General features: G+C 38.4%; 2 pseudogenes; one reads left to right on the plus strand and one right to left on the minus strand.

Moving 5' to 3' along the window:
• Positions 1-522: 522 nt before the first annotated feature.
• LOC118527340 (glyceraldehyde-3-phosphate dehydrogenase pseudogene) lies at positions 523-1,521 on the minus strand (annotated as a pseudogene).
• Positions 1,522-7,824: 6,303 nt separating this feature from the next.
• Positions 7,825-8,595, plus strand: LOC118527341 (MIF4G domain-containing protein pseudogene; annotated as a pseudogene).
• Positions 8,596-9,626: the final 1,031 nt, after the last annotated feature.

Consider the following 9,626-nt stretch of genomic DNA (forward strand, 5'->3'; position numbering starts at 1 on the left):
TTCATATACAGCTTTACCTAACCTATTTGGGGATTTTACTGTCTTTAGCACTAACTAGGTTAATGGCTCAATGTCATTGCCTTGCATGAGTATTTACCCAAATTATGTCTCTAGTTTCCTGAAATCAGGAATGCAGTATCTTCAAGATGATTTCAGTGACAGGTTTATGTACTAAGAATATCACTCAATGGCTATAATTTAATGAGTAAATAATAAGTAAGAGTGTCAATGATGAAAAATGTGACATCATCATCACTGGCACTACCCTGATGTAGGTAATGATGAAGTAATGTCATTCATTTTAAATTTTATTTATTTATTTAGGCTGGGTACAGTATGATGGTATAAAACAAGGGAGGGGCCCCTGACCCCCTCCCTTCTTCAAGGGGTCTGGGATGGAAACTGGGTAGAGGTTGGGAGATTGTCAGTGTGTTGGGGGATGAGTTGTGGCAAGGACTCCCCAGCAGCTGTAGGTCTCTCTCTTCCTCTTCCTCTCTCTGGGACTGGTGGTCCAGGGACCTCTTACTCCTTGGAGGCCATGTGGACCAAAAGGTCCACCACCCAGTTGCTATAGCCAAATTCATTGTCACACCGGGAAATGAGCTTGATAAAGTGGTCATCAAGAGCAATGTCAGCCCCAGCATAGAAGGTGGAAGAGTGGGTGTCACTGTTAAAATCACAGGAGACAACCTGGTCCTCAATGTAGCCCAGCATGCCCTGGAGCGGGCCTTCTGATGCCTGCTTCACCACTTTCTTGATGTCATCATATTTGGCAGCTTTCTTTAGACAGCAGGTCAGATCCATGACTGACACATTGGGGATAGGGACAGAAAGGCCATGCCAGTAAGCTTCCCATTCAGCTCAGGGATGATCTTGCCTATAGCCTTGGTGGTGGCAGTAGAAGCAGGATTGATGTTCTGTGTGGCCCCTCAGCCATCACACCACAACTTCCCAGAAGCGGTGTCCATGGTCTTTTGGGTGGTAGTGATGACATGGACTGTGGTCATGAGTCCCTCCACAATGCCAAAGTTGTCATAGATGACGTTGGCTGGAGGGGCCAAGCAGTTGGTGGTGCAGGAAGCATTGCTGACAATCTTGAGGGAGTTGTCATACTTCTCATGGTTCACACTCATCACAAACATGGGGGCATCAGCAGAAGGGGCAGACATGATGACCCTCTTGGGCTTACCCTTCTAGTGAGCCCTAGCCATCTCCATGCTGGTGAAGACCCTAGTGGATTCAACATCATATTCAGCACCAGTATCACCCCATTTGATTTGGCTGGATCTTGTTCCTGGAAGATGCAGAGGGTTTTCCATTGATGACAGATTTCCCCTTTTCAGCCTTGACTGTGTGGTTGAATTTGCCATTAGTGGAATCATACTGGAATGTGTAGACCATGTAGTTCAGGTCAATGAAGGGATCATTGATGGTGACAGTGTCCATTTTGCCAGAGTTAAAAGCAGCTCTGGTGACTAGGAGCCCAGTACGGCCAAATCTGTTTACTCCGATCTTCACCATCATGTCTCAGGGATGTGGCTGGCACTGCACCAGAAGATGCAGCTGTCTGTCAAACAGGGAGGAACAGAAAGCCTCATTTTAAATTTTAATTAATACTCCAGTCTCTAATCATTACATTTCTGTCTAAAATAATTAATATCTTTCTAAATAATGACTGTTCAAATGCTTTCAAAATTTTCATTGCAAATACAGTAAAATCTATTTTCTTAAGTTTGTCATTTAAGATTAAGAAAATATATGGCTTTAAACAATTCTCTCAGTTTTCTTTTACCAACTTTTTCTTACCTATAGATCGTCTCATGACACTAAAGTTCCGTTCAAAACAATCTCCCATGAAATCCTCTAATAATCTGAGCAACTACATGCCTATATGCCTTTTCTGTGTTGTTTACTCGAGCTAGAAACCCTTTGTGTCATTCAGCAAAATCACAAAGATTCTTCAATGTCTCTTCACGTGCAACCTCTACCGTCAAAATTATGCAATTCTGTTTTGTACTCCCTATAAACCTAGTTTTTGCTTTGGTTTTTAAAACTGTAAACTTTTTGAGGACCAGGATTGTTTCTTACTCAACTTTTCATTCTCTGGGAACAGCAGCTGTGCCTTGTGTGTAGTAGGCATTCATTGCTGACTTTTTTTTAACAAATCAAGCTGTTGTGTGTAAAATATATTAATAAACTTGGTTATATTTAACTGAACTCAAGAAATTAAAATGTCTAAATGGTTATTTTAGATTTCAGTGATCGTGGTTATCATATATAAACTAGACATAGATCAACTTTTTGTTATTCTCAATAAAACAATCTGTGCTTTGTATTCTCATGTCTTTGAACTCGAATTCTGTTAGATTTCAGAGAATAAAGAGATTCAGATCTGTCAGTTCTGGGACCTCTATGAAACATTTTTTTCTCTAAGAAATATGTCTGTGGTTTAGCTGAAGCTAATCTTTTTTACAGGCCTAAAAAGTACACTGAACCAGTGTGAAAGGGTCGGGATAAGAAGTGTAACCATCCTAAATGCAATATATAATGAAGAGTCATAAATAGAGATGTCCCCACAATTTTAAGTGTTCCTCTTCCCTGCATTATGTAAATGCAAAGCACATTCCAGGGTGGTATCCTTTTAAAATGAGGAGAATGCATATCTGAGATATATCACTATGCTAAAAAGAAATAAATTCCATTGACTCCAAGGAGACTACAGGTCTTACATCCTACAGATGAGTTGGAAAGGTAGATAAACATGAATTTCTGCATTTGACTAACTAAAGCCTTTTATAACATTATATCTTGCTCTCAAACACCCAGTTCTTGTCTTGAAAATACTTCCAATATTCTATTTAACAAAAATGTATTCTGAACAACTATATGGATAAAAGAGATTGACATGTTAAATAGTATCTCCAAATATAATGATGTAGAGAGAAATAAAAGGCAATTCAGTGAGTTAGGTAAAATGCATAAGTGGCTATTGGATAGGTAACAATTCCAAAATAGATTAGTATGCTTTATCCCCCAACCTCCCACCCCGCCCCCTGCCCCAGGAGATTTTTATCATTCTGCTGTTTGCTTGTTTATAAATGTTGAAATAGGGGCATTTTTTCCCTTTTTATTCTATTTTGGGCAATATTCATGGAAAACTGTATCTACTTCTTTAGAATCAGGGATTACCTACTTTATTATGTTCATTCATATTATTCATATTCATTACTTATGGTCTACATTCTAGGAAGAAGTGTAGATAAAAATTAATAAATATAGGGGTGCCCGGTGGCTCAATTGGTTAAGTGGCAGCCACTTGATTTTGGTTGGGGTCATTAGATCAGGGTCTTGGGATCAAGCCTCGTGTCAGACTACATCTTAAAAAAAAAAAAAAAAAGAAAGAAATATAATGAACAGATATATTGTATGTTAAAAAGAGATTAGTGCTATGGAAAAAAGAAAAACAATAGACCAAGTTAAGAAGCATGATGTACACTAATGGTGGGAAGGTATAATACTAGGTTAGAAAGTATAATACCCAACCTCAGTGTCCAATAATTATGAAAGTGAGTTTTGTAATTCAGGATAAGCATTGATAAGGTAAATTTTGAGCAAAATCTTGAAGAATGTGATTGATTTGTTCCTGTGGGTTCATGGGGAAAAGCCTGATAGAGAAAGGCAATATCATGGGATCATACAACTTGCTCGTTACAAACTATTTGAAGGGAAGTGTGTTGTCTACAACGAACAAGAGTCTAACATGAAGCTCCTGCATTTTCTGACTGTTTTGAGAGTGTATTAAGTACCAGGAGACTTGCTTGATATTATACCTTCCAATTTAATAACTACCTTTCAAAGAAGGTATTATTATTATTCCTGTTTAACAGGTGAGAAAATTAGTCTTAGAGAAATGTAGGATAGTTTAATCACTCAGTACTAGTAAGTATTGGGACTAGGATTCCAATAAATTCAATTGTGTGTGTGAGTTTATTTACAAATTTGCACTTTTTATTATGCAAACTTTTTATATAAAATCCCATGAATATAGCTTATTTTTCCGACCACTGGTGATAAGTTTTTGCATGAAAAATTCAAATTCTGTTTTCAGTAGTTTTAAAATTCATTAATGGGAAGCTAGCCAATGGAATTTTATTCAAATCATCTTGTACAATTAGAGTTCAGAGTCCTTGTTACTTATCTCCTCATCTATATGAATTAAGATATACAATAGCTTTGAAACAAAATCATATTTGCATCTCTATGCATTATAACTTGGTAAGATAGAAAATATTAATATGTTTGATCATGTTAGTCATTTTGGCAATCGACGTGAAACCAATTAGCATGTCACTTTTTCTCATTGCCTGTATTTATAGAAAATCTGAGGTGTTTCCAATTTGTATTAATCAGTCATCCTTATAACACATTGGGCTATAGGTCCCTTCAGTATAGGCCCATGCAGGCCATTCCCCTTCACTTGATTTATTTCTTATACACTATATAGTGTATTTTACATGGTTATGCTTTGATTCTACTTCAAGTACTTTGTATTTTAACTTTACCAGAGAGATAGCTTATCCCCACTACAATAGATAGCTAATGGTATCCTTATTTAAGTAAAATTTATTTTGAACAGTTAAAGTCCCAGAATACAATCATATTTCTATCTTTGAGAGAATTACATTTTACCATCTAAAAAGCTAACTATAAGGTATTCAGTATACTATTTATCTAGGCAGCAAAAAATTTCAATTGTGTGATATTCTTTTTATGTATAGTCAAACACAGATTTATCTAATATAAATTGGATCTTTTGGGATTCTGGAGTATGGGGAATGAAAACGAAATTTAATCCATCTTAATTGGTGTCATGAAGGATCCAATAACTCATGCCTTTTCAATTTTTTGCTGGGTATCTTAGTGACAATAATAGACGGCTACTTTACCATACTCTAAATGTTAAATGTTGCAAATTTAAATACTTGTTTATGGTAAAGGAAGTCTCATCCACTGTTTCTCATTTGTCACCATTAGCCCCAGCCAATTCTAATTCTACCAAAGAAGTAGGGAAATATTGATTTATATTTTCTAATTATCTTTCTCCTTAACAAATACATTCCTATAAAAAGGATCCTAAATAGCTGACCCCTTTCCATTGTGTTCTATTCAGTGTTTTAAATGATAGCTTTAGATTAAAATATGGCTAACTTGAAACTTACAAGTAGTTTTAGCACTTGAGGAATCTGGCTGAAATTCTTTCCTTTCTTTCTGCCTTAAAAAAAACACACAAAAACTCTAGAAACTGATTTTCAGATTTGTAATTATTTTTATTAGAGCCATTCTCTCTGTAATCATTCTCTTCCTAGTTCAGGCTTTCACTAGGGGTTTGTGATTCACTGTCCCTATGCCCTTCAAACTCAGAGTGGTCAGATGCCATGAAACACTTTCCTTTACATCTTCCCATGAGACTTGTATTTTATCATCCATTCATGTTTTGTTGAATGGTACCTTCATCCACCATTTTCTCTATAAATATTCTGGAAACACTCATTATTTCTAATATTTAATTGTTATATATTATATAAATCCCTCCTTTTGTGTTTTTCATATCTATTTAATCTCTCTCCCCTCTCTTCTATATTTTTAAAATAGCTTCTGAACTCTTTCATATCCCTCCAATTTTTCTATACTACTGCTGATATGAAATTTCAAAATGCAAGTCTTATTTTGTTACTCTCCTGCTTACATTTCATTTGTATTATATTACCTGTAAGGAAAAAAAAAAAAAAAATCAATTCCTTGCTTTGGCATCTAACGCTTTCCATGATCTAAGATCTGGCTATGCATCAATCCTCATCTCCTGCCACTAGGAAACATATCCTCTATAGTGATATTTCCTTAATTATGTTGTATTATAATTATTTCTTGAAATATGATTTCCCTTATTAGACCTTAAAGTTACTGAGAACTTGAATTTTATTCCACTCATCTTTGGATCCAGGTTTCATTCAGTGCCTGACATGTTCTTATTTTGACATGTTGAATTTTCTCATTCTTTTAATATCATATGTTTTGATTTAAGAGGTATTTTTAAAGGTCACTGGAGTTTAACAGATTATTTGATAAGGGAAAACGAACAGTGATATGAGAATCAGAGGGACTGGATTATTATTTCAGCGCTATTGGCTACTAGCCACATGACTGTATAAATACCAGGTTCGTTACCTATAGATAAAGAAGAATAATCCTGTACTGCCTACTTCCAAGTTGTTGTGACAATCACAAATAATGACATTTATAAAGATACTTTATGCATGATAAAATTCAATAAAAATAATATGCACTACTGCTATTAAAACTAGGTGAAAATACTGAAATCTATTTTACCTTCTCAGCAAACACAGTAATATGAATGACAATAAGGTTTTTCAAACAAGAGTGTTCCTCAAATATATTCCGTCTGTGAAAAGAAACTTTGTGCCTCACGACACTTTTGAAAACCTTTTACTATGTTCTCATGGCTGTGTGTATGTTTGTCCATGTGTGTGTGCACGTGTGTGGTTATTATTTACTATGATAGGGCACGGGTATGAGATTCTTCTGTATACTACTTAGGGATTTGATAAAACTATGCTCATTTGATTTATGATTTACATACGTAGAACAAAAATTTAATCATTTTTATGATTCCTTTATTATTTCTTCTATAGAAACATATTAAATAGTATTAAATAGTAAATTAAGTAGTAAATAGTATTAAATAATAAATTAAAGTTACATGAAGTGGAAGTTTCAGGATCACAGTGCCGATTCATATATAAAATTTCAGTGACAATGAAATCAGGGGAAAAGGACTAAAATGATTTTCTGTGAATTACGTAAGTTTCTAAATATCAAAGATTCAAAAGTTCTTGCCTCTCAGATACTTTTTTTTTTTTAAATGGGAGACAGATGGGGAGGACGGTTAAGACATTGATGGATGTCTTAATCCAGAAAGCGGGTTTCTGAGTCCTGAATATATCTTGCCAATTATCAACAGTAGCTTTGCTTCACCCTCAGTTCATTGTTGTAAGTGTGGAAAGAGAACCAACAAGTGATGTTGGTGTTGCTTGGCGACACTGACATGACCCAAGAAGTGTTGTCTGTGGGGAAGTGAGGTTGGTACCACCTGTCACAGGGATGGTTAACTGCTGCGAAGTATGAGTGAGAGCATTTATCAGAATGCTAAACCTTTGAGATCAATTTTGGGAGCAGAAGAAGATACTGAGTTATGATAATCACTTCCTAGCTTGTCCCATATTGCTTCCACTTTATGGTTCACTCCCAAAAATTCATTTTGCATGTGCTAATATAAAGCAAGAATAGTTCTTCTTATCGAATATTTTGCAAATATCACACCTACTCAATCTTTCTTTTCTTACTCATTTCCAAAACAATGTCCTTAATATTCACATAAACGCTACAGATTTATAATACTTGGTTACAATTTGATTTAGTGACATTGTTTTCATTTTAGTCACAATGTACTGGTTGTTTTAGAGTGATATGGAACTGGTCAGTTCTATGTCCCTTTCTCATTTTCTTATTTTTTCCCTTTTTGAGCCTCAGTTTATAAATTAAGCAGAAAACAAAAATATACAAAACAGGCGCCGGCACTGCGCCGGGAAATGACCTTAGCGGTGGCGAGGCGAGGTCGGGGCTCCGGGAGCAGGAGCGCCGGAAGTGGGACACGCGCACCCTGCCCAGCAAGTGGGGTGGCGCCGATCCTGCAGGGGCTGTCATTAGTGTCCCAGCTCAGTCAAGAGCTGCCAGGGCTGGATAGTCATGTGGGAGCCTGGCAGAGAGGACTATAAAATCCAATCTTTTGATGCAGAGACTCAGCAGCTGCTGAAGACAGCAGTCAAAGATCCAGGTGCTGTAGACTTGGAGAAAGTGGCTGATGTGACTGTGGACCGTTCTCTGCAGGACTGTGTGTTCAGTAAAGAAGTGGAACGTGGTTCAGGCCGAGAGCAAGCAAGCAGGTCAGAGGCTTCTGGCGGGGACTGAACTGGCTGCCGCAGGAATACCAGGCCTGGGAGCCGCTGTGAGCTGGGTCCCTGCAGGGATGGGTCGGCGAGGTCACTTTTATCTGCAACCTCTTTGATAAACTGAGGGTGAACAACAACCCCTGATGGCCCGGGTGGCCCCCATCTATCTCTTGCCTCTTCTAGCGGGCCAAGCCTGACAATCTGAGCATGGAGGAGGAGGTGGACCGCCTGGTGCCGCAGCTGCACCGCGTGGGGGAGCAGCTGGAGAAGATGAACAGAAAAGGCAGAGATGAGCACTGGGTCGTGATCCGGGATGGCCTCCTGCTCCCAAGCGGCCTCAGCTCCCTGGCCCAGGTACTGCTACCGGAAAATCACCGAATTTCGGACAGCCAGCTGGAAGATGACCCTGGCTGCCCACGAGGATCACTACAGTGAAGTCTCCCAGGAGGCCTCCAGATCAGGCTGCCTCGCCAGCAGCACTGGTCTTTCACCTAACCTACCTCCTAGGTTTGCGGGGGAGTCGGCCTCTCCCAAAGACTGTCCTTTCCAGACTTCCAGCAGCTCCTGAGATGCTTCCCGTTTACACTGTGGTCCTTCCCTGAGCACCTTCCTTCCCGCATTCAGGGATTGGAGAAGACACCAAACAGACTGCCCCCACGGTCCCATCAGCCTGTCCCCCATAACCTCTCACCTGGGCCAGGCAGGGATAGGCAGCTTCTAACAACCACTGCACTGTGCACTCACTGGTGCAACAGCCATCTTGATGCCTCAGTTTCCCATCTATAAAATGGGTACCATAGCTACTGGTGGGATACTTTGGCATGTCAAGGGGTGGAACACAAACCTTACACCAGAAATTGCTTTTTATACATTTTGTGCAAGGACCACTTCAGAAACAAATCTATTTCCAGTGGGTTTTGATAAATGATAGTACCACGACACATGCTACACCAGTTCAGGGTGAGAAATTTCTTTTCTTTTTCTTTTTTTTAAGATTTTATTTATTTGACAGAGAGAGAGATAGTGAGAGCAGAAACACAAGCAGGTGGAGTGGGAGAGGGAGAAGCAGGCTTCCTGCGGAGCAGGGAGCCCGATGTGGGGCTCAATCCCAGGACCCTGGGATCATAACCTGAGTCGAAGGCAGACGCTTAGTGACTGAGCCACCCAGGCGCCCCCAGGGTGAGAATTTTCTGATAAACCTTTTCTAATATTAAAAATATATATAAAAAACTCGGGGCGCCTGGGTGGCTCAGTCGTTAAGCGTCTGCCTTCGGCTCAGGTCATGATCCCAGGGTCCTGGGATCGAGTCCCACATCGGGCTCCCCGCTCGGCAAGAAGCCTGCTTCTCCCTCTCCCATTCCCCCTGCTTGTGTTCCTGCTCTCGCTATCTCTCTCTCTGTCAAATAAATAAATAAAATCTTAAATTATATATATATATATAAATCTTAAATTATATATATATGTCTTAAATTATATATATATATAATTATATATATATATATATATATATATATATATATATATATATATATATATATATATATATAAAACAAAGAATTCCTTAGTGAAAGATTATTGAAGTCATACCCATGTCTGGAA

This window comes from Halichoerus grypus, chromosome 3 (assembly GCF_964656455.1).
Source record: "Halichoerus grypus chromosome 3, mHalGry1.hap1.1, whole genome shotgun sequence".
NCBI lineage: Eukaryota > Metazoa > Chordata > Mammalia > Carnivora > Phocidae > Halichoerus > Halichoerus grypus.